This window comes from Dipodomys spectabilis, unplaced genomic scaffold, assembly GCF_019054845.1.
Source record: "Dipodomys spectabilis isolate Male_0828 unplaced genomic scaffold, ASM1905484v1 ptg000147l, whole genome shotgun sequence".
NCBI classification, from domain to species: domain Eukaryota; kingdom Metazoa; phylum Chordata; class Mammalia; order Rodentia; family Heteromyidae; genus Dipodomys; species Dipodomys spectabilis.
This window is the reverse complement of record NW_024870824.1, coordinates 5,659,947-5,678,030: the sequence shown is the minus strand read 5'-3', so window position 1 is coordinate 5,678,030 and position 18,084 is coordinate 5,659,947. Positions and strand designations below refer to the sequence as shown.

The following is an 18,084-nucleotide window of genomic DNA, read 5'->3' as shown; positions in this document are numbered from 1 at the left end:
TGGAAAAAGTACATCAAAGGGACTTTGAAGGACCAAAGGTTTTAAAAGTCAATTGTTATCCCACACCAACTAGGGTAGTGGGGTATATTTGGTTTTCAAATTGAGTACTTTTAACACTTTAGTGCCTGACTGCTGTTCTTCACTGACTTGACTCAGTCACTTGTAGCTTTATTGGTCTGAACCAGCTCCTTGTTCCCAGGTTACAGACCCACCTATCGTTCCAATAATCCTGTTTCACTTGAATGAAGGGAGTATGTCTTAAATGTAACGCTTCTGATTCTCACACTGTACTCTGAGGTCCAAACGACTGTCTGTCACATAACCTGATGTTCAACTCCTACCCCATAAGAAGAGGCTTTGGTTGTTTTTTTCTTTCTTTTGTGTGTGTGTGTGTGTGTGTGTGTGTGTGTGTTTTCACCAACATGGGAAGCTTCACTGGAACAGGCATCTGTCTGGGGCTCTGCAGTTTCTTTGCAGAACACCCAAGAGTAAACAACACGCTCTCTTCACAGCAGTACCTTAGGGTTTTGCCATTGTAAATGGGTCTAATGTGATATGACAAGACCAGAGAAATTGGATGTAAATTTACATTTTTGAATATGCTTGTTGTTTCACATGATACATTTAGGGTATGCAGCTCCTTTTGTAGTTTTTATTTTTACTATTTAAGTTTGGAGATGATGCCAAATTTTTGTATTTCTTTAATCAATGTGTTCTCTTCAGTGATATATATTGCATTATATATTGATGTGTGTATCAATATATACTGATATGTATTACACTTACACATACAAACACATAAATAAGAGGGGGTGAAAACCATAGCCTTTGCATTCTCTAGCCTCTGCAGAAAGATCGTAAGCAGCAAAATCTTGGTGTTGTGATGTACAGAAATGGAGAAGAGTATTAAACCATATTTAAGAATATACTTCTGTGTGCTTGAGATTTTTTAGGACTGTTCCTAGAAAGTTATGACTGTAGAGATGGTGAGTTTTCAAAAGACTGTCAGATCAGACATACCTAATAAATTTTCAGCCCTAAGTTATTTTTACTATATTACCTACATAAAGGATGTCTTGAGGTCATGATCCCAAGCTTACATTGGAAGAGCATCAAGCTTCTGGGACCAGTCAGTTTCTATCTTCACCCATCCCACATTCTTATCTGGGAAAACTTGTGCTTTAAAAAAAGAAAAGATATTTTAACTTTGTTATTTCCTGTCTCCCAACATTCCATTGTAGCAAGTGGTCCACAAGGAAACTACCAGAGACAAAGAGGTTCAGTGCCTTTTTTGTTGTTGCTTTTGTTTTTTTGGTTGGTTAATTTTTGTGTGTGTGCCAGTCCTGGGACTTGCACTCAGGGCCTGAGTGCTCAGGGCTAGTACTCTGCCACTTGAGCCACAGCACCACTTCCAGGTTTTTCTGTTTATGTGGTGCTGAGGAATCGAACCCAGGGCTTTGTGCATGTTATGCAAGCACTTTACCACTAAGCCACATTCCCAGCCCTCAGTATCTGTCCTTTATGGATAAAGTCAAATTTTGTCCCAAGTCTAATTTCAAAGTTTATTCCCTACCTCTGCTTGCCTTTGAGTGCTACAGTAGAATGGCCCAGATGGAAGAGCATTATACAGGCACTTGGCTATAAGAGTGACAGCAACACCCAAAAAGTCACACTGGTCAAGGTAGAGCAAGGCTTCTAAACCAGATTAAGAACAGTAGGCTTTTTCCTTTTACTTTCCCCAGAGGTCCAGGTACTTGAAGTCACTACTTTTGGGCAGCTGAGGAACAAAGGTGGTACATGTTTTGTTCTTCCCAGATTTGAGAACAAGTGTTGACTAGCAATGGTGTTTTTCTGTCACTTGGCTTTTTCAACACACTTTTATGCATTTCTTTATCTGATCTATAAGATTCCCTATTAACCAATCAAGAAAGGGACAAGCATCCTGTGTAGTTGAGGGTGTAACTTTCCTCCTAAGGGCATTTCCTAGGTGATGTTGAAGTCAAATCACTGGAAGGCAGCATAGCAATGCCAGATATGTGTAGGTGGAGCCACTTGCCTGTCTGGGCCTGTAGCACTTGTGATCTTTTGTTCTCCGGATCCAGTTCCCAAGCATTGTCTCTCGGACAGGCCTTGGAGATGCAAGGCTAACTGCCAAGGTAGAATTTAAACTTCATGCCAGCTTCTCTTTTGTAGCCAACTTGAGTGAGTGCCAGCTGGGACTCCTTTCTGCCAAATCCCATCCTGATGAGGCCTGATGGCAGTTCAAGGGACATAGAAAATGACCAGCCAATGGGGGTAGTAGCTTGGTTTGTTTGGATATGGATGAATAACTGGACTCGTGCAGTTTCTCTCTCTAGGGTTCTATAAATTCTGTTTTAGGTAGGGCCATCTGCAGAAGTCCTACCCTGACCTTGCATAATAGGTTTACCTCAAGACTCAGATAAGACCCCTATCCTAACCAGTCTGGTGGTGCACACCAGTAATCTCAGTACTTGGGACTGAAGCACAAGTACTTGAGTTGGAAGCCAATTTGGGGTACAAGTTCAGGACCTTTTAATAGATGAGCTTGTGACTAAATCCTTTCCTAGCCTTCAGTTTCATTATCAGTAATAGGCCCTAGATCTGATGGGCCTCTCCAGCTATGAAAGTGGGGAGCAGCTATGGTAGGAAGCAGAACTTCACATCTGAACATCAATCCTGGCTATCCTTGAGAGACTGGTAAATTATTCCATGTTTCTGGGTGTCAATTTTTCCACCGATTTATGGGCCGAGATACAGATTAAATAAACAAAAGGTATAAGAAGTTTGTAGTATAGTGTACTTCCAACACAGCTCCTATGGAAGTGGTTGAGTTTATGCTGCCGACCACATGGTGGTGCTAGACCACAAAAATGCTAACTGTGGAAAGAGGGCCCACTAGCATCTAAAGATGCCTGGTATACAGGCCTAACAAAGTAGGACTTGAGTTCAAACCCCAGTACCCAAAAAGAAAAGGGAAACAAAAAGACCTAGGACAGCTCTGCCCTTAAAATATGGAGAAATCTAGTCAATCTTTACAGAAAATAGGAATGTGTGAACACAAAGTCCAGGGACCTCATTTCAGCTCAGCCCAGTTTTAACAGTCTGAAATCTGTTTTGATCTATCCATCAGCAAACTAGTCATTGACACTTGAACAGTTATATAATCTCTGGAAATGTTTAGTGAAGTGGATAGTGTCTTAGATTGACAAGCTAAGTGCCAAAATCTAGGACTCAAAGTCAGGTTTTTTGGGTTCCAAAGCCAGTGAGTGATATGCAAATCATTCCTTACTCTATAAGCAAATAGGTGAGCATCAATGGCTCACCCTGTAATCCTAGCTATTCAAGGAGGCTGAGATCTGGAGGATTGATTTTTTGTTGTTGTTGTTGGTTGTGGGGCTTGAATTCTCTCTGGGCCTGGGTGCTGTCCCTCAGCTCTTCAGCTCAAGGCTAGCACTCTACCACTTGAACTACAGTGCCACTTCTGGTTTTCTGAGTGGTTTTTGGAGAAAAGAGTCTCATGGACTTTACTGCCCAGGCTGACTTTGAACCTCGATCCTCTGATCTCAGCCTCCTAAGTAGCTAGGATTACAGGCGTGAGCCACTGGTGCCCGGCTTGGAGGATCAAATTTTGAAGCCAGTCCAGGCAGGAAAGTCTATGAGACTAATTATTCAGCAAAAAGCAAGCTGCAGGCATTGCCTCCAGTGGTAGAATACCAGCTATGGGCAAGAATGCTGAGTGAGAATGCCATGCCCCATGTTCAAACCTCAGAACCAGCAAGATAAATAAAAATAAGTCTTGCCTTGCCAAGTCAGGGACAAATAATAGCTTGACTTGTTTCTCAAAGGCACCCATTAATATTTCTGTCCTTAAGACATTTTGACTGATCAGCTCACATATCCAGTTAGCTTGTTGAGGGTGAACAAAAGGGACTCTAATGGCTCTCTAGGAGTCTTTATAATTTATCCAGCATCTTCACAGAGCGGACACATAGCACACACAACAGAATTTCTCAAGTTACTAGAGTGGCCCTGCTTTTGTGTGTGTTGATAGTATTGGTGTTTGAACTCAGGTCTTTGCACTTGCCAGGTAAGCACTCTATTACTTGAGCCACGCCCCAACCCAGTTTTGCTTCAGTTTTTACTTTTAGTTACTTTATTTGCTAGTACTGAGACTTGAGTGCTCTTTTAGCTTTTGTTTTGCAGTGCTAGGACTTACCTCCTGGCCACTGAGCAACATTCCCACTCGTTTTATTACTTTTTAAACAATGGTGGTATTAAAACAAGAGGAGGAGAAGTGTGAGGGGATGAGTGTCAACAGGCACATTGTATACATGTTTGGACATATTTAACTCTCTCTTGTACAACTAATTGGTGGTAATAAAAAAAAAATGTGATAACATAGCTAGGCACCAGACTCATGCCTGTAATCCTAGCTACTCTAGAGGCCTGAGACCTGGAGGGTCTCAAGACTATCTCCAGTAAACAACCAAAAATATCAAGACTAGCCAGCTGCCGGTGGCTCATGCCTGTACTCCTAGCTACTCAGGAGGCTGAGATCTGAGGATCACGGTTCAAAGCCAGCCCTGGCAGAAAAGTCCCCATGAGACTCTTATCTCCAATTAACCACTCAAAACCCAGAAGTGGAGCTGTGGCTCAAAGTGGTAGAGTGCTAGCCTTGAGCAAAAGAGCTCAGGGACAGCGCACAGGCTAAGTTCAAGCCCCACAATCAACAAAAAACCAGACTGGAGGGATGGCTCAAGCAATTGAGCAGTAGATGTAAGGGAAAAGCTAAATGAAAGCACTAGGTCGAGTCCAAATCCTGGTAGAGGTACACACACCTGCACACAGGCACACGTGTTTACCACACACATATTCAGTCACTAGTAAGATAACACGAACTATAGATAAAATACTGAATGTTAAATCTTCATAACTAATGTGGTTATAAGAGGATATTCTCAAGAAATAGATGCTGAAGTATCAAGATGTTTAAAAAAGGCATATTTATTAAACTCTTTGAAATGTCATTTAGCTAAAAAGGGTTATCGAGTATTCATGAACAATGTGATATAGTATGTATTTTAACTGGTCCACAAGGTTCTTAAAACTGGTTTGAGACCAGGCATGATAGCTTGTATCTATAATCCCAGCTACTGAGAAGGCTGAAATCAGGAAGATGGCAGTTTGAAGCTAGCCTGGGCAAAAAGTTGGCAGACACCCATTCCCCCCACTCTCCCCCATATACCTCAATCAATCAGCCAGACATGGTGTCTGCACCTGTCAAGCCAGCAGTGCAGAAAGGCCATAAGTAGGAGTACTATTTGAGGCCAGCTCCAGGCTACCTAGAAAATAAAAGTAAAAAGGGCCGTGAGAGTTTGACTCTAGTGGTAGAGGACCAGGCTACAAAGTGCCAGTCCTTGAGTTCAAATCCCAGTACCATTAACACTAATTTGAGCTTGATTCTTTGTGCAAGTTTGATTTTTAACTTAGAATGTGAGTTTGATCCAAAGGTTAGCATTTAGAAGAGTTTGTTTGGTATAGTATGAAATTCAAGAGAAATCTCTACGCTGAGTCAACCAATAGGCCTGGAGTCTGAGCCCTGGGAATTGGGCTAAAGCTAGCAATAGAGGCTGGGCCAGGTCAGGAGCTGCTGTCACACACTACTGAGTTGGAATCAGCCTTGGAGTTAGTCTGAAGCTAGGTGAGATGAGGCAGTATGAAGACAAGGTATTTTTTATTTTGTTTTGTTTTGTTGGGGGGGGGGGGCGCCTTTAGAAACCATGCAGGTAATAGGAATAAAGCGACGTTCCCCCTAGGAACTTTAGAACCCATTCTCAGGGCATGTCTCAGATTTGGGTCTGTTGTCTACAGTCACAGTCACACCTTTCTCTCTGGCACTCTATACTTTCAATTCTGTAGCAGTCTTAACTGTAGCACTTGAGTCTTGGACCTAATCCTAATTCCCCCATTGAAAAGAAAAACAAAAAACAAAATGGAAGCCCAAAAGCAACACGTTTCTCACGCATGCAGATGTTCACCTGGGTCAACATGAGTGCTTCATGTAATAACTCCAAATTCTGTGCTCTCAACACATAGATTATACTTATCTGAGCCTGTTCTCTCCAGTGTTAAGGCCAAGAAAAAGGAGGATCAGAAAGATCCAAAGACAAAGCTGGGAGGGGAAAGGTGGCCACCATCCAGGTGAATTATGAAAGCTGTTTGGAAGTCACTTTCCTCTGAGTCAGGATGGGTTTAAGTGTGTAGATTAACTTGCTTCTCCAGCACCCAGGCTTCCAAACTAGCCCCATTTAAGTTACCCGGACTGCCACAGATTGCTAGCACCTCTGCTGAGATATCCTACCTGGTTTTATCTCTTCCTGCTTAGCTCCCTAATCTTACTCAAAGGAAAGCTAGAGGATGAACACATTTCCAAAGAAGCCAGAAGGCCAGGGAAGGAAGATGGCAACTTCACAGAAAGGCTGCAAGAAAAGGTGAGGATCCTCTAAGGTAATGGCAATGATGCAGGGACATTCTGATATTTGGGAGGAGGGACGTGAACTTGAGAGTGAGGAGCTATCAGAACTTGATGCAAGATGCCTGCCCCATATAAAATAACTGTTCAGACCAATAAAGTCCCCAGCCGGGGCTCAAGGCGGGGATGGGAAGACAAGAGGAATCTCTTGGAGGGCCTGCAAAGGAGATTAATTAGGTAGATGCTAGCTAGCCCTGGTGGCTCACGCCTGTAATCCCAGCTACTCAGGAGGCTGAGATCTGAGGATCATGGTTCAAAGCCAGCTAGGGCAGGAAAGTCTGTGAGACTCTTATCTCCAATAAACCACCAGAAAACAGGAAGTGGAACTGTGGCTCAAGTGGTAGAGCACTAGCCTTGAGCTGAAGAGCTTAGGGACAGTGCCCAAGCCCAGAGTTCAAGCCCCATGACCGACAAAAAAAAAAAGAAAGAAGGTAGATGCTAGGTATGGTGACATATACCTGTAATCCCAGATACATGGGAGGCTGTAGCAAGAGAATTGAAAGTTCAAAGCCAGCGTGGGCAGCTTAGTGAGACCTTTTTCAAAATTTAAAAACAAGTAATAATTAAAAGGGCTGAGGAGGCTGCTGTGGTAGAATGCTTGCCTAGCATGTACAAAGCCCTGGGTTCAATCTACAGTAACACACATACACACACACACACACAGAGGCATTTCTGGGGCTGGGGGTGTGGTTGAATGGTAAAGTGTTATTTAGCTTTATCTAGTGTGCTCAAGGCTCTCAGATTGCTCCCAAGGCAGGATGGGCATTGCAGTGCTGTCTGGAGTCCTCCTTCACCCAGCTTCAACTCTGACTCTGGTGAGAGGTAATATGCTTCCCATGCCCTGCCCAGGTAGCTGATAAAAGACCCACTCTTCTCCAGCCTTCCGTCTCCACATACATATCTCACTACCATCCTGAACCTTAAATTGGTTTTGGATCTGTGGTGGCCCCACTTTCATTCTTTTATCCCACAACACTCAGACATTTCCTGGGTACTGATCCATACATAAGACAAGATGCTGGGACACAGTGGTGAGCAACTCAGGGCAAGAAGCACAGTTCCTGCCCTTCTAAAGTTTATCATCTAGCAGGAAAGATAGTTAATGAAAGTATGAGGGTAAAAATGGGGAGCATTGAAGGATAAGGGCAGGGGAGGGTGGCTCCCATCTCATTTGTGGTGTAAGACATGCTTGTGAGCAAGGGCCATTGGGAGAAGTGACAGCCGAGTCTGAGACCCACATGGGTCACTCCTGAGTCAATCCAAAGGCCAGAAAGTCACCTGGATCCCAGGACACTGATTTTTTGCATCCTGTTATAATTTCTCATTTGTTTAAACAGCTTTATTAAGGTATAATTTACAGATTATTAAAAACTCACATTAGCATAATCCAGCCTTTTTTCTTTTGTCAGTCTTAAGGCTTGAATTCCAGGGCCCGAGTATAGGCTAGTCATCTACCACTTTGAGCTACAACTCCACTTCCAGTTTTCTGGTGGTTAATAGGAGATAAGACTCTCACAGACTTCCCTGCCTGGACCGGCTTATTCTCAAATCTCAGCCTCCTAAATAGCTAGGATTACAGGCCTGAGCCACTAGCACCTGGCAATCTGGCTTTTTTTTTTTTTTTTTTTTGGTGCTGTCGTGGGGCCTGAACTCTAGGCCTGGGCACTGTCCCTCAGCTCTTGAGCACTCTACCACTTTAGCCACAGCACCACTTCCGGCTTTTTCTGCTTATCTGGTGCTGAGGAATCAAAGCCAGGGCATCATGCATGCAAGGTAAGCACTGTACCACTGAGCCACCTTCCCAGCCCAATCTGGCTATTTTTTAAAATATATTAGAACAATTGTGTGACATTTTCATAATTCAGTGCTGACCAATCTAAAGTTTGTATTTCTAACTCATTTGAAACATGTTTGCACACTACATCCCCAGCTAATACTTACCTTTTGTCATGCTTCTTTCACTTAGATGATTTTTGAGTTACCTCTGCAGTATTGCCTATCTGATCATATTTCTTGCTGGGCATAGTGGTAGGACATATATAGTATATATATTGAGCTTTCCTTCAGGCACCCCATAGTGGCAGAACCATTTTACTTTTCCACTGGCAGTGTATAAGGTTCCAATTTCTCCATATGGCTGCCAACACTTGTTATTATCTGTCTTCTTTGTTACAGCCAAATTAGTGGGTGGAAAGTGGAATCTCATCTTAGCTTTGATTTATCTGTCTTGAATGACTGATAATGTTTAACATCTCTCCATGTGCTTGTTAGCCATTTGCAGAATTTTGGAGAAATGTTCAAGTCCTTTGCTCATTTTTCACTTTCTTAGTGATCACCTTTTATACATAAAATATTTTATTATTTTGTCCTGTTAAGATCAAACTCAAAGCTGGGCACCAGTGGCTCACACCTGTAATCCTAGCTACTCAGGAGGCTGAGATCTGGGAATCATGGTTCAAAGCCAGCTCAGGCAGGGAAGTCCATAAGACTCTCATCTCCAATAAGCCACCAGAAAACCAGAAGTGGCACTATGGCTCAAGTGGTAAAGTGCTCCCCTTGAGCTGAAGAGCTGAGGGACAGCACCCAGGCCCAGAGTTCCACCAAAAAAAAAAAAAAATCAAACTCAAGGCCTCACACGTTAGGTAGTTACTCTCACTAACCTATATCACCAGTCCCTAAAACTTTTTTATTTTAATGATGTGTAAATTATCCATCTTTTCATTTGCTGCCTTATCTGAAAATCTTTTGCCACAAGCCAAACTCATGTCAGTTTTGTAATGGTATAGGACTATAAACCCAGCACTGGGAAAGTTCAGGCAGGAGGATCAAGTTCAAAGGTTCCTGGGCTACATTCTGAGCTTTGAGGCCCGCCTGGGCTGCATAGCAAGACTCTGTCTTGAAAAACAAAACAAAATATCCAAGAGTCAGGAAGATCAACTCTTAACCTTTCTTTTAAGAGATTTCATAGTTTTAGCTCTCTGTACGCTTTTCAGACCATATTAAATCCATTTTTGCATGTGGTATGAGGTAGGGAGTCTGACTTCATAGATTTTTGTCTGCTAGTAGCAGGGTTTGAACTCAGGTCTCACACTTTCTCAGCTGGTACAAGGGCTTGAACTCAGGGCCTCAAACTCTTACTTAACTTTTTCCATTCAGGACTGGCACTCTACCATTTAAGCCCTCCATTAAGTGGAGACAAGTCTTTAGATTTGTCTACCCAAATGGCTTCAAATGTTTATCCTCAGATCTCAAATTTTGTAGTAGCTGGAATTCCAGGAGTAAGCCATTAATGCCTGGCAAAGCACTTGCCTAACAGGCCCTGAATTCAAACCCCAATACTATAAACACTTTTTTCTTTTCAATCTAAAAAACACTGGGAGAAAGCATGGGAAGGAGTAACACTGTTCAAAAAAAAATGTACTCATTCCTGACTTATGTTACTGTAACCCCTCTGTACATCACATCTATAATAAGAATTTTTTTTAATTAAAAATAAGAGCTGAGAATGTGGCTTAGTGGTAGAGTGCTTGCCTAGCAAACATGAAGCCCTGGGTTCAATTCCTCAGTACCACATACACAGAAGAAGCCAGAAGTGGTGCTGGGCCTCAAGCGGTAGAGCGCTAGCCTTGAACAAAAGAGGCTCAGGGACAGTGCCCAGGCCCTGAGTTCAAGCCCAAGGACTGGCAATAATAATCATCATAATAATAGTAATACACAAATAAAAAATTTCAAACATACTTTTACGTGTAAATATCCTGTTAAAAGCTACAATTGTAGCTCAGTGGTAGAGTGCTCGCCTACCTTCTGAAAGACCTGGGATACTATCTCCAGCACTACAATATGTCCCAGTACGATATGTTGATGAGACTATTAATTATATATTAAACAGTCTTGGCACCTTTGAACTTGTTGACCATTAATATATTCAATTATTTCTTTGAATTCTATTTCATCATTCTATATAGACAATTTTATGACAGTACCATATTTGGAACTGTGAAGCTTTGTAAGAAGTGTAAAAGTGTAAGTCCTCCACATTTTTCTTCTTTTTGCAATACTGTTTTGGTTAGTTAGGCTTTCTTACAATTCTATATGAGTTTGAGAACTGGCTTTTTGTCTTTTCTTTTTTTGGATCCACGACAGGGGACTCAAACTTAGTACCTGATGCTTTAGCTCACTGGCCAGCATTCTACCCCTGAGACATACTTCCACCCCCCAAAACTGGTCTGTTATTTTCTGCAAAACTGGTATTGGAATTTTGATAAGGCATTGAATCTATAGATTATTTTAAGTAGCACTGCTATCTTAACAATACTAATTAAATCTTCTGATCCAAAAACATGGGATGTTAATTTCTTTCAGCAATCTTTTGCAATTTTCACTGCATAAATCTTTCCTATCCTTGGTTAAATTTATCCTTAGGTATTTTGTTCTTCTGGTATTGAAAATGGAATTGTTTTCTTAATTTCTTTTTCAGACTGTTCATGCTTATGTCATTCTGGTTTTGATTTGCATTTTCCTGATGACTAATAAAGTTGAGTATCTTTTCATATGCTTATTAACCATTCAGCTAGCTTTTCTGGTGAAGCATGGTCTTTCTTAAATCTCTAACTCTTTATTTCCATCATTGGAGAGAGAATTAGCACCTTTGTTTCCCTGGCATCTTTCTTCTTTCCTTATTACCTCTTTTCTTTCAAAAACTACTTAATGAACTTGGCTCTAATGGCTTACATCTGTAGGCCAAGCTACTAGGGAGGCAGAGATCAAAGAACAGAAAGATCATACAAGCCAGCTAGGGCAAAAAGTTACAATCAACCCTCATCTCAACCAATAGCTGGGCATCCTATCATCCCAGCTATATAGTGAAAGTGTAAGGGGAAATCATTGTTTAGGACAGCCTGGGCAAAAGCAAGAAACTATCTAAAAAGTAATTAAACTGAGTAATTTAAATAAATTAAGTAATTAAAAAGTAATTAATTAAAAGCAATTAAAGCACTTGTGGCTCACACCTGTAATCCTAGCTACTCAGGAGGCTGAGATTTGAGGACTGAGATTCAAAACCAGCCTAGACAGAAAAGTTCCCATGAGATTCTTATCTCCAATTAACCAGTCAAAAAGTGAAAAGTGACGCTGTGGCTCAAGTAATAGAGCCCTAGGATTGAACACAAAAAGGCTCAGGGACAGCGCCCAGGCTGAGTTCAAGCCCCATACCAACAAAAAAAATTAAAATAAAAAAATAATCAGAGCAGCCAGGAGCCAGTGGCGCATGCATGTATAATCCTGGCTACTCAGGAGGCTGTGATCTGAGAAATAGATCTGTGGCTCAGGTGGCAGAATGCTAGCAAAAAGCTCAAGGACAGCACCCAGGTCCTGAGTTCAAGCCCTGGAACTGGCACGCGTGCACCCGCACGCACCCGCGCACACACACACAAAATAGTAGTAGTAGTAGCAGCAGCAAAAAAGGGGGGAAACTAGAGTTGTGGCCCACGTGATAGAACACCTGCCTATCAATCACAAAGCCCCAAATTCAAACACCAATATTATCCAAAAAATAAAGAAACCCAATTAGAAGTAATCACATACAAATTACATGTTGCTAAAAATTAAGAAAGATGAAGACAGGAAAAAATTCTACTAAATTCAGAGACAGTAGGTCTTGATAACATTTGAGAATGCTGCATAGCTTTCAAGCCTACTGCCAGCTCCAGCCCCATGGCCCCTGCCTCAGAATCCCGACTGGTGGATGAGCACAGGTCCATCTCGGTAAGCTTCTTATGCGGGATTCCCTGGCAGCTCTTGTCTCTACATTATCCATATCATGGGGCCAGACAGGACAGCACCACTGCAAGCAATGTGTGTGTGGCAGGGGAGTTCCTGTCCAGTTCTATCCCAGCTGCCGTCCTTGACCTGCTGCCCTGGAGCCAGAGGTACCAAATGGATGCCAGCATCAAGACAGCCTCCTGCTGTTTGTAGCACAGCACTTCTAAGGCCAAGTTCTTTGACAGTCCTGTCACTTTCACATCCAAGTGAAAGGCATTGAAATGGCTGGAACTATTTTCTAACAGACACTGATTAAAGATAACAATAGGGTATATATCAAGCATTCCACAAACAGCAGTAGCTATCGTTGATTCCTCTTAATTCATTTGATGCTGCTCACCAGGCCAGGCAATGGGGCTCTTACAGTCGACAAGACAGTCAAGTCCATGTCATTTACAATGTCCAATCTAAGGGCAAACCCAGGCAAGCAAAAAGCACAAGGAACTGAGAGGGCTTTGTAGGGTAGGGAGACCCAGTAAATTCCGATCCAGTCTTGCTGTGAGGCACTGGTGTCACTTCTGGTGTTTTGCTGGTTAACCAGAGATAACAGTCGCAAAGATTTGTCTGCCTAAGCTGGCTCCAAACTGTGCTCATCAGATCTCAGCCTCTCAAATAGTTAAGATTGTAGACATGATCTGGCAGCACTGGGCTGCTTTTCTGTTTTGTTTTGTTCCAGTCCTGAGGCTTGACCTCAGAGCCTGGCTGCCGTCCCTGAGCATCTTTTGCTCAAGGCTATCGCTCTACCACTAGAGCCACAGTGCTACTCTGGCTTTTTCCTGGGTAAACTGGAGATAAGAGTCTCACAGACTTTCTTACCTGGACTGGCTTTGAGCAACAATCCTCAGCTCTCAGCCTCCTGAGTAGCTAGGATTACAAGCTTGAGCCACCAGCACCCTGCACTTCTAGTCCTTTTTGCACTGGTTATTTTGATAGGGTCTTGCTTTCTGTCTGAGCCTCGTAGACAACCCATTTTGATTCCTGTAACAGCTAAGAATCTTGATTGAGATGGAATCTTGTAGACTTCCTGCCTGCGATGGCCTTGCAGTGATTCTCCTCTCAGCCTCCCAAGTAGCTAGGACAGATGTGAATCACCTGTCCTTTTTCTTAACATAGACCCAAGACCCCTACCAATTCATAAGGCTTTCAGAGAAGGCTCAAAGCCCCCTCGCCCAGAAAACAGAAGGCCTGCCCAAGAAGCCTGGTGTCCCTGCAAATTCTGTACCAGTCTGCCGGAACTCCCCATTTCTTTTCAGGCCTTCCCTTTCCACAAGACTCGATTATAAATAGCTCTTGGGTGTCTAGCTGGGGAATATCTCAGACTTGCAAGGAGCAAGTTCCTTGTTCCTTCCCTAACCTGTCCTGAGAGTAGAGGACAGTGGCCAGCAGGGGGCACAAAGGGAAGAGGATAGAAGACACCATCGAAAACCTCATCTCTGTGGACTACCCATAATCCTAGCTAATAGCTAGGCAAAAGAGGTTGCTAGGTGCCTGTAGCCTAGGTGGAAACACTGAAAGGGGTATCCTAGGCCCCAGGGAGTATAAAGTCTGTGAACCATGGTTTTCCCCAACCTGCTTTTGAGAGCCTCTCCCTTGAATCCTATTCACAGGTACTCAGCTAACCGGTGGGGGGAGACAGCAGTTTATCTTTTGGCCTCATTCCTCATTTGTAATAATAATTATGCATGCTTGTGCGAGGACACGTGTATTGGGGGGGGAACGTGCAGGTGTAAGCTAGAACCTCTTGTTAGCTCTTAGGGCTTAGTCTTTTATTTATATATATATATATTTTTTTTTTTTTTTGCTTGTTTAGAGTTTTATTCCTAAAAATAGGGAACGCTTCACGAATTTGCATGTCATCCTTGCACAAGGGCCATGCTAATCTGTATCGTTCCAATTTTAGTATATGTGTTGCTGAAGCGAACACTATATATTTATTTTTATTATAAAAATGCTGTACAGAGGGGTTACAGTTACATGAGTAGGGTAATGAGTACATTTCTTTTTTGGGGGGGGGCGGGTCCGGTAGTGGGGCCTGAACTCTGGGCCTAGGCGCTCCCTCAGCTCTTCAGCTCAAGGATAGCACTCTACCACTTGAGCCACAGTGCCACTTCTGGCTTTTTTCTTTCTGCTTATGTGGTGCTGAGGAATCGAACCCAGGGCCTCATGCATGCAAGGCAAGCACTCTACCACTGAGCCACCTTCCCAGCCCATGAGTACATTTCTTATCGAGCATTATTACCTCCTCCTGTTTTTTCCCCTACCATCCCTTCCCTCCCCAACTCCTCCCTCACCACCCCCCCATTGTAAAGTTCTTTTTCAACATAGTGTCCTGTACATCTCTTCGTTCCAATGGGTCAACCTGCATCCCCATTTAAGCATTCGGCTATATCCCTTCCTCTCCCCAAATTACAAAAATGTATAGTTAAGTCTTTCCCCATCTCACCTGGGGCAGAACAAACAGGATACTCAGGTTGGTCCAGGGGGCATCTAAGAGCTTGCTTTTCTCCAGGCCCAAAGTTGAGTTTGGATGACAGTGGTGCTGGTGCTTCTCTGACCTTTGCTCTCAGGCAGATCAGATCAGATCAGGGAACCACGTGGCAGGGTCAAGTTTAAGTCCCTTCAGGAACTGTAGGGAAGGCCTGTGGGGGCTTGCTAGTTCTTGTAGTGGATTCTTGCCCAGCAAGCTGAGCAAGAAAGACCACTAGGGATTGTGAGGCACCTCAAAGGTACTGTTCTACACCGCGGGCACACACACCCCTCCTGTGGCCTGACACCTGGCCTACCCATGGCTCCCCCAACCCCACACTCCAACTTCTTCCTAAGGAGCCAAATTACTCATCTAGTGTTTTGGAACCTGTGTGTTGTCTTCAGAGCACAGGGGCGTTCAGGGGACCAGACCTAAAATTAAAGATCCCTGACCAAGCTGAAAAGGGACTTGTGGAAGCCTGGTTGCTAACAAGGTCCTTTCCCACTTTAGTATCATTCAAAAACAGTAAGAACTCCTTCTTGTCTGGGTTGGGGAGTAGGAACGGAAGGACGAGTTTAAGACCAAAATACGGTCCCGAAAGACGGATGCATAAAGAAGGTAGTTAGGGGCAGCGGTCTGGTGACCTACGGGGTGGGGTGGAGGGTGTCCACAAAGCTTGAGCAGCGCGGCCTACCAGAGCGATACGGGCAGGGCACTGCAGGGGGCAGAGAAGACAGCTCGAGTAAAGGCAGCCAGAAGGGAGGAAAGGAGAGCGACACAAGCAGCTATTACCCTAAAGTCATCTTGCCAGATCAAGGGCAGGAAGGCGGTGGAGGAGCTGCGGGCTGGGAAGCCCACGGCCGAGGAGCTGGGCTTCGGGGATCCCTCGCAAGGATGTGCTGTGCTGGGGGGGGGGGGTGGACGGGTGCGATCGGGGAGACGCGGGGGGCAGGGGGCGCCTCGGACCTGAGCGAGGCGACGGGAAGCGCCTCCCGGGGAGCCCCAGCGGGGCCTACCTCGCGCTTCCCTCCGCCCGCGCCGAGCTGCGCGCCCCCTCCCGCCGCCGCCGCCTCCTTGGCAGGGTCCCTCGGCCTCGGGTTCCCCGGCGCGGGCGGCCCCCGGGGCCGGGCTCCCAGCCCGCAAAGCTCCGTGGGCCGCCTGCCAGCCGCGCCGGGAAGGAAGCGCCTTGTATGGGCCTCGGACTGGGAGGAAGTGCCTTGTAGAGCTCGGGGAGGAAGCGCCATACATGGCGCGGGGCGGGCGGGGGCGGACCAGGGGCGGGCCGGGGGCGGGGAGCGCGCCCGAGATGGAGGCGCTTCCGCCGCCGAGGGCCGCCGAGCCTGCGCCGCGCGCACGCGCGCCCGCCCCCGCGCGCCCGCCCCGCGCCCAACGGGAGCCGCGAGCGCGCCCCGCCTCCCCCGCCCCCCGCGCGCGCCCGTCTCTCAGGATCCCAGCTCGGCCGCGCGCGCGCGTGCGCTCTGTGACCTTCGAGAAGCCGCTGTGGTCTCTGAGCCACTGGGTCTGCCGAGGAGAGGAGGGAGAGAAATGAGAAAGAAGGCCCTGCTCTGCGGACTGTAGGCGGAGGCGGTTTTCCCAGACCACGGATGACGGGGCTTCCTACAGCCTCTTCCCAGCCCACTGCTCCCCCCCACACCCCAAGCCTGGATGGAAGAGAGCTTTCCAGAAGAAACTAAGACATTCCTAAGGCCTAGTGTTTTCATTTCCAAGGTTCAGACAGAGCAGTGCCCAGCCCCAGCGCCTTCCCTTCCCAGCTGGTTGATTGATTCTAGGAATGATAGACTTCATCTTCTGCAAACCTCGACGTTCGCAGGGAAATGGGAATCAATAAGCCCTGCTTTGCAAGTTTGTTTTGACAAGCAAATGAAATGGAGAGAGAGAGAGAATGTGAGTGTGTGAGTGTGTGTGTGAGTGTGTGGACATGGAATAGGCACTCTCTTGAACATTTGGGACAGTCTTCCTGGAAGGCCCTACCCCGTTGGAGAGGCTGTGCCTCCTTTGACATTTCTGGGTGCCACACCACCACCACCACCATTTGAGTGGTAAGACTGGAACTCAAGGCCTTGTGCATGTGAGGGAAGCACTCTACCTTTGAGCTGTGTCCCCAGCCCACCAAAGCTTTATTGCCAAGATTTGAATACTTGTACCACGCTTGAGGTCCTGAGACTCCCTTTTCTCACATCAGTAGCTGCTCAAGTGACCTGCTGTCCCTGCCTACTGCCCTTCTCTACCTCCCCCCAGAGCACAGAGGGTCTCTGGGATCAGGTCTGGCAAGGACAAAAGGAAAAAAAGCCTAAGCCGGGCGTCAGTGGCTCACGCCTGTATTCCCAGCTACTCAGGAGGCTGAGATCTGAGGATCTCGGTTCAAAGCCAGCTTGGGCGGGAAACTCCGTGAGACTCTTATTTATCTCCAATAAACCAATCAGAAAAAAAAACGGAAGTGGCGCTGTAGCTCAAGTGGTAGAGCGCTAGCCTTGAGCTGAAGAGCTGAGGGACAGCGCCCAGGCCGAGTTCAAGACCCACGACCAACCAAAAAAGAAAAAAAAAAAAGCCTAGAGGAAGTTCAAGTTCCATCACAGCCAGAACCTAGTATCTAGGACACCATTCCCACCCATGCCTGCTGTCAGTACCACACCCACACATTTCACCAAAAGATGGGTATCAATCTTAGAAGGGCATTTCCCAATCCTCTCCTGTTGGCCCTACCCTGATCGGTCCAGCTTGTTCTAGAATTCAGGTTTGATTCTCTATGCCATGCCCTGCTGAGCAGCAGTTAGCAGCCCCTTGATAGTTCCAGGCAAATTTGTGGACATACAATAGATGCGTGTCACCCACGGCCTTGTTTCCTCCTTTTATCCCTGTTGTGCTGTCGTTGGCATGGTAACCTTCGCTGTAAAAGTTTCAGCCCTCAAGGATGCTTTTCAATTCCAGCAAGGACACAGCTCCTCCCCTGACACACTCTGGAGGCCACTGGGTGACATGAAGCTGTGTCATCCAGGCCTCCCTAGAACAGGAACGTGGTGTTGGTAGCAGAAAGGAAGGACTGGTTTCCTGAGCACAGCCAAAGACTCAAAGGAGATGTAGATTAGATCTCCTGCCCAGCCAGTGTCAATTCTTGCTACCCAGAGAAACTGGTTCTGAGGCCCAGATTATTTTTTGGGATCTCATGTTGAGTGATAAGCATCTTCACTAATACCAGGCACTCAACAAATTGCATGACACCTAG

General features: G+C 45.4%; 1 non-coding gene across 1 annotated transcript; it reads right to left on the bottom strand.

The window, feature by feature from the left end:
• Nucleotides 1-14,195: 14,195 nt before the first annotated feature.
• LOC122118264 lies at nucleotides 14,196-14,297 on the bottom strand. The gene has a single exon (XR_006149304.1). It is a non-coding gene; the product is annotated as a U6 spliceosomal RNA (small nuclear RNA).
• Nucleotides 14,298-18,084: the final 3,787 nt, after the last annotated feature.